Source organism: Dipodomys merriami, unplaced genomic scaffold (genome assembly GCF_024711535.1).
Source record: "Dipodomys merriami isolate MVZ:Mamm:240054 unplaced genomic scaffold, mDipMer1.0.p SCAF_405, whole genome shotgun sequence".
In the NCBI taxonomy this organism is placed as follows: domain Eukaryota; kingdom Metazoa; phylum Chordata; class Mammalia; order Rodentia; family Heteromyidae; genus Dipodomys; species Dipodomys merriami.
In genome coordinates this window covers 88,411-95,691 of record NW_027205660.1, presented here as the reverse complement: position 1 = coordinate 95,691, position 7,281 = coordinate 88,411, and the positions used below count along the sequence as shown (strand labels likewise).

The window sequence follows — 7,281 nt, the reverse complement described above, 5'->3', positions numbered from 1 at the left end:
TTAGACAGTCTATTTAAATCTGTTCAAAATTCTCTGCTACCCCAAACTGCCCACTTTGAACAACTTTTTTTGCTTTTCCCAAGACTACCCTTCATTAACTATTTAAAATTTTGAAAGATCATATCCATCCTCTCTAGGGATTGCTCTTTGGTTGTGATTTTTGTGTGTTTTTGTTTTTTGTTGTGTTTTTTAACTAACTCTCAAAAGGTTGTGCAAGTGTATTACAATAAATATGTCCATCAAATTTTCCAATGCTCCTGGATCAGAGTGACTCCTTCTATCATTCTCAACCAACCCCTTCTCCAAGATGTATTTCAGATTTACCACTTCCTTTATCACATGTGTACATTGAGTATTCTAGCTGTACTTGCCCCTTGTTCCATTTTTCATTCATTCTGTCTTTCCTATCTGGTTTCAACTTCCTGATAGTCATTTTGTTAAACTGTCTGTTAATACTTTGAAAGATTTATATACATTCCATAGAGTTTCAATCCTGTTTATACTTGAACTGATGTCAGTTTATATTTCCATAATTCATTCATGTGCAATAACAATTTGCAAGACTGAAGATGTGCAGCACCTAGACATGATTTTATTCTCATCCAGTTGGAAGATTAATCTTTAGTCAACAAGAAAGATTAAAAATGGCTTAGAATATATTTCTAACTACCAAATTTTATAAATGGCTTTGTAAAAAGGTTTGTGATTATTTTATTTTACATCGGATAATATTTTCTACTACCTTTAAGTTTTGGAAAAAGAAGAAGACTACCATTTACTACTATAGAGGATTATGGTAGAAATAGAAGACAGATTTTATGTTTGTCACATCGCTGATGAGTACCCATATTCATGACTTTAAGTCATATTTCTTACTATGTTAGACAGATAGGGAAAACATAAAACAACCTACGATAAGGCAACGGTTTGTGACTTTTTAAAATGTATCTTATTAAGTGATGAAATTTACTTTATTAGCTAGTGTTTGGGTTTGAATTATGGGAGTTTGATCTATGTAATACATTCCTGGAAGGCACTTACTGAACAACACGAATGGTGGGTGGTACTATTTCTACACTTTAATGAATGGCTGAACCTGTTTGGCATTAGTGCTGGGTAAATAAATCAACTCTATTGTAACTTGCACCCTAAACTTGAAAAGTTTGTAATGTCACTAATTATCGTCGACTTGTCAATTGTTATTTTGGTGAATGTGATTTTAAAAGATTATTTTAAAAGGAACCTGTTTTCAGGAGATTAAATGTAGGTTATCATTGGTTTGAGAATGAAAACTATTTTATTCTACAGAACCAAGATTTACTGAAGTACCAGTATCTTGATGCATTAACGATCTTCTCAATTAATGTTTTTATGAATTATGTTTGACTTGTAAGTCAAGGTTGCCTAGCCTTGGTAGACCAATTATGGATCTATTGTTCTAGAAACTATTTTTTTGGCCTACTTATGCTTGACTGAAATCTTTTAGTAATTATTAAGAGAGGGGTATTAAAAATAATTTGTGATATTTATGATCTTGTTCACTCATATGGGCTGGTCATTTGTAAATTGAAAGTTTGAATTACTGTAGTTTCTCTCAGATTTTGTGATCTCATCTTTCATTTTAAGTTGACTTGCATTTCACAATTGCTTACTGCTAATTCCAGTGTCGTAAGGAATTGAGATGGATTTTCAATTACTTTCTGTTGGCATGTTGCATGGGCCTAGGTGAGAAGTCTTGCCCTTGTTACTTGATGATGTGGATAACTGAGACATGGGATCCTAGGACCCGTGTGTCCTGCAAAAGAATAATACCTTTTAGACAAAAAATCAGCAAAATTTTGGTATAATCAGTAGGAATGCTATAGAAATATGGAGAAAAACATTTTGGAACCGGTGAGTTAAAATAATAAACAGATCAGCAGAGTAAATTCCCCTATAGATTAGTGGAAAACAACAATTTTTTTTTACAACGTGAATTCTGAAGACCAAGAACAATTAGAACAAATCACAAGTTTATACCGAAGACATTGCATTGATACTTTTCATATTCTAATATATATTCTAAACCTAATTATTTATATTCCAAACTATTTATTGTAATATATGTATCTATTTATTTGTCAAATTATCAATTAATTCTAGTCAGTTTCACTCTATGAAGTAAAATATCAGCACGTATAAATAAAAATATATAATTATATACAATATAAGAAAAAGGCACATGTTTTGCAATGTTCTGTTGTGGTTAGGGTATCAAAGGCAACTGTGTTTTAAAGTATTATTCCATTATTTCTCCCTGAGTGTTTGGTAGAGTTGAACCTAAAGCTTTACCATTTGTAGATTTACAGCCTAGAGGGAAGAGGAAACACTATGATTAAAACATACCAATTTAAGGCCTAATATCAAGGAGAAACATATAGACTTCTCTTGTAACTATGAAAATATTTGGTAAAAGAAAGGCAGGTGTGTAAATTCCTGCCTGGTTGGATGGTACATTGGCCAGGACATTAGGTAATCATGCATATGAACATTTTTTTCACCTTCTTGGCTTTAGCTACATTTGAAATATTAGGTATAAAAAACATTTATATTTTGATAAAATACCTTCTAGTCTAAACGATTCTGTCTTAACTGTTCATCTCTCTATGATCCCTTTTAACTAAGATTAGTTTTGTTCCAATATGAAAATCTATGCTGTCAGGGTAAGATATTCTGGTTTGTCTCTTGCTTCATGGAAGAAGAGTAAAGGATCAGGTAGAAATTTGTGCCAGTAAGACCTCATTTAGGAATTTTTAAGCTGCAGAAGTTTAGAAGTGGCTCTTAAGCAAGGCTAACTTTGAATCCGTTAGCTCCACAAAGCTAACTCTGTTAATCAATAAGTACTTGAAAAGCCAACACCTTTGAACCTAGCTAAAAAGGCTTCAAAGTATGATCAAATTTAAAATGAAAAAGACTTAAAATAGTCATTGACAAAAAATTGCAAATGTGAGCAATCGACGAAACAATACAAGTTTTTTCCAATAGACACAGAATTTTAGAGAAGTAAGATCATTACCATTTTTAGAAACAATAAGGTTTCCTAGTTACAAGCAGTTAACCAAGGATATATGCTTGTATAAAGATTCCATCATTATCTACTTAAATTTATAGGATACTACATGCTTCAGCAGCATGTTTTCCCAAATTACAACAATATAGAGATTAACATGGCCCTTGAACAAGGATGATATGAAAATTTGTGAAGTATTCCATATTTTTCATTCTTCAGATGCAAGCAATGGAAAACATTTATTAAAAATTGATTACAAAAACGCAAATGTAACAATACATGTAATTCATTGTACTGAAAGTTAGTTTGACATCAGTGCATTAAATCCTCACCTTAGAAAGGCCTTTACATAGCATTATCTTTACAAAACTTTTGAAATTAGATATCATTGTCATTTTATCACAAAGAAATAAAATACTATAAGGACCTAGGGAAAAAAAAGGAATCTTAAACTGTTTCTATAGGGAATGCTATCTGAAATAACACATTTAATAATGCACCTGTATATTAGAAAACAATGTAGAATTCAAAGTATTATATCCAGGAGAGAATGAAATACATTATGGACATTACACAAACAAAATACAGATCATTTTAAAATATACTTTTTTCAGACAAGCGCCAGAAATATCTTTAGTTTCTGTACTACTCATTCAACAGATAAGTTAACATAATTTCTGATTTAAAAAATCACAAACCCTGCAGAAATCATTATAGATGTATACAAACAACTCTTGAATACATTTTGACATCAAAGTCAGGCAATTCACTTGAAGAATACCAAGGAATCCATTAATTTTTAATGTAAGATATTGTTGTTGCTTTGTATTGTGAAGATATTTTGTACGGACACAAAGATGGATTGGCATTTTTGAAATTTAAGAAACTTAACCAAACCAATATGACTTAGGAGAACAATTTTTACAGCCTTCCACAACTTCAAAGAGGTAGTGAAACATATTTATCCTTTTGGCAATATTAAATGCAGTTTCTTCCAAGTTGTTCTTCAGACCTGGTTTGATTCAATAGAAGGAGATCCAGCATATCTTTGCTATTTCTTTCTTTCATTTTTTTTTAAATTTTATTTTATTTTATTTGAGAACATACTGTACAGAGGGGTTACAATTACATGGGCAGGATAATGCGTACATTTCTTACCAAGCATTGCAGCCTCCTCCTTTGGTTTACCCTTCACATCCCTTCCCAGCCTCCCCCCTCCCCCCAATCCCAATCCTTCTCCTTTCCCCCCTTCCCCCCCCCCCCGCACCGACGTTTTAAAGCTCGTTTTGGACATGACAACTTGTACTTCTCATTGTTGCGACAGGTCCACCTGTATCCTTAAACACTTCCATCTTTGCTATTTCTATTCCAAGCAGCAAGATGCAAGGGGGTCAAGAGTAATTTGGTTTGGGCATTGGTATCTGCATCATGATGAACTAAGAAAGAAGCCACTCTGGTATTATTCAACATATAAGCACTGTGCAGGGGTGTCCAGCCATTCAGAGTAATTGCATGAATATCTGCCTTGAGCCACCAACTCATGGACAATGTCTAAGTGTCCACTGTAGGCTTCCCAATGAAGAGAGGTATACTCATCATCATCCCTAGTATTACATGAGTGGCCTTTTTGGAAAGTAGTCTCTATACTGTAGGAAGCCAAATATTTTCAGCAGCCCAAACAAAAATTTGCTTGAATACTTCTCCATTTTTTTTGAAATGATACCATTCTTCACTTTTTCTTCTTGTCCTTGTCTTCATCAGAATTGCCTAACCAGAGACATTGAGTACCAGTGGGAATTGGGTGCACATGTATTCCCCAATAGTTCACGTTGGTTGAACTGGTCAGAAAAATCCATTGAAATTTCTACATCTGTTATTTCACCATGATGTTTTTCTCTTTTTCCAATTTTAGTAATCGAAATTATTCTAACTGGAGAGTGGGGAATTGATAGAGAGCAGAGAAAATATTTTCCTCCATATTCAAAGGTACAGACTGAAAATGAGGACCAGTGGTGTCGTCATGTGCAGCTTAATCTAGGAATGAGAAAATATGAAATAATGCCTTCTATGTAAATGATTTGGGAAATGGCAGAGGACAAAGTGAAATGATGCAACCAAAAATATAAAAGCAAAATAAATTAGGATAATTATGGAGCAGTCATATTATCTATGAGTACCATGAAAGGGAGAGAGGAAGAGAGAGACAGATGTGCAATGACCTAGCTAGCCACAAAATCCATGCCTCTGATGAATTTATAGAGCAAACAATTTTATTTAAAAAAAAAGATGGAAATAGAATTTATGTATTTACTTGAAATTAGTAAATACATTTTTAATAGCCTACATGAAGAGACATAGCTTTGACCAAATTACAGACAAGAATCTAAATCCCTGATAATTCTAGTAACAAATCTGACTCAAATCAGTTGAATCACACTTTTCCTGTAGAGTGAAGGAATAGGTCCATTCTAGGAAAGCAGCTAGAGAAGGTAGGCCGATTGTATCTTGGACAAAACTTTGTGGAAAATGGTATCAAGGATTAATTACTGGTGATCCACTTGCACTGGAAATGTGAATCTGAACTATTGCTTGGTGATTCTGAACTATTGCTTTAATCATTATATGTTCCAAGAAGAAAAGGTGAGATTTAATTGATAGCAAAAGATTAGTAATACACTTTGACTTCTCATTAAGCACCTTCAATCATCAAAATCACATGAAGACAATAGACAGGCCTACTTTTTTAGATGAAAACAAGTGTCGTTAAAAACAAGGTAATTAAGTATTCCTACAAAGGACTTCTATTTTACTACTGCATTATACAGTTTTTTTTCTAATGTTGGGAACAAATAATGGATCTATTAGAAAGCTCCTAAAGCTCGTATGTTCAATAGTGAGTTCTCTTATATTATATCATGGTATTTTTGTTTATGGTTTTAAGAAATTTACTAGCTTAAATTTCTGACAGGACAATATCATCACTGTACAACTTGCTTCTATACTTTAAGTTTTAAATTACTATCTAAGTATGTGCATTAGAATGCTATAGAGGAAAAACTAGAAGCCACACTGGTGGTTCATGTGTTTATCCTAGCTAATCAGAAAGATGAAATCTGAGGATTGTGGTTTGAAACCAGACCAAGCAAAAATGTCCATTATATTCTGATTTGAAAGTAACCAGAAAAAGCTAGAAATGGAGCTTTGGGACAAGCAGTAAAATTCTAGGCTTGAGAAAACTAAAACAAAAAAACAACAAATTCTGGGACAGAGCCAGGCCTTGAGTTCAAGCCTAGTATTAGCACCAAACAAATGAATTCATTAATTAATTAAAATAAATTAAGTGGTCACATGTGGCAAGGCAAGTAAAATGTAACACCCATGGTGACTGGATTGTGTATTATTTTGTAATAAGGCAAATTAACGTTTGTCATAATATTTTATTTGTACTTTTTTGTACTAAACCCTGAATTTAGCATGCAATTATATGTGAGTATATGTGCACACATGTGTGTATGTGTATATGTGTGCGTGTGCTGTTGCAATGTTGCTTGCCAATGTGGACAGGGTGAGACTGAAAACAGCTAACTGTGTTGCAGTGTTTTTATTTATCAGTGTTCTGTCATGTCATTTCTGTGAAGCAACCCTTCTGTACATTTTATTTGTCAAATAATGACATCATCATAATCAAAGCACACACATCATTAAGTTAAATAAAAGAGACCAATTTCAACTCTTATTATATGTTAGGTAAGAAGATACAGATATCATTAGTTAGTAAGTTATTGCTATAAGATTACTGTCAGTGTAAAATATGTATTTGACCTCTTAAATTGGTTATACTTTTAAGATATACTCATGGAGTGAGTTTGACTGACTTGACCAAACAGGTATTACTCTCTGGTTATTCCTGTGAATCACAAAGTGGATAAACACTGGATTTCTGTTGAAAATAACTTTCTTTGTAACATCATATCTATTCTCACTAAGATAATCTCCCCTGTATTTATTAGGTTTGAATATCCCATCATATTGACTGAAAATCGGTATTGTGGATATGCTTGTTAGATATAATTTTCAAAAACAAACAAAAAGCATGTGTCACTTCCAGATTGTGGATGCATTTGAAATTGTTTGAAATTGTTTTGTACATGCAATGGGATCTTCACTAATGGCTCTTTTGTTGTACTAACTATCACCACTTTAACAAATAAGGCTTTTCGAATATCTTTCCA

General features: G+C 32.9%; 1 pseudogene; it reads left to right on the top strand.

Moving 5' to 3' along the window:
- The first annotated feature begins 3,158 nt into the window (after positions 1 to 3,158).
- On the top strand, positions 3,159 to 3,258 carry LOC138806694 (U6 spliceosomal RNA; annotated as a pseudogene).
- The last annotated feature ends 4,023 nt before the right edge of the window (positions 3,259 to 7,281 follow it).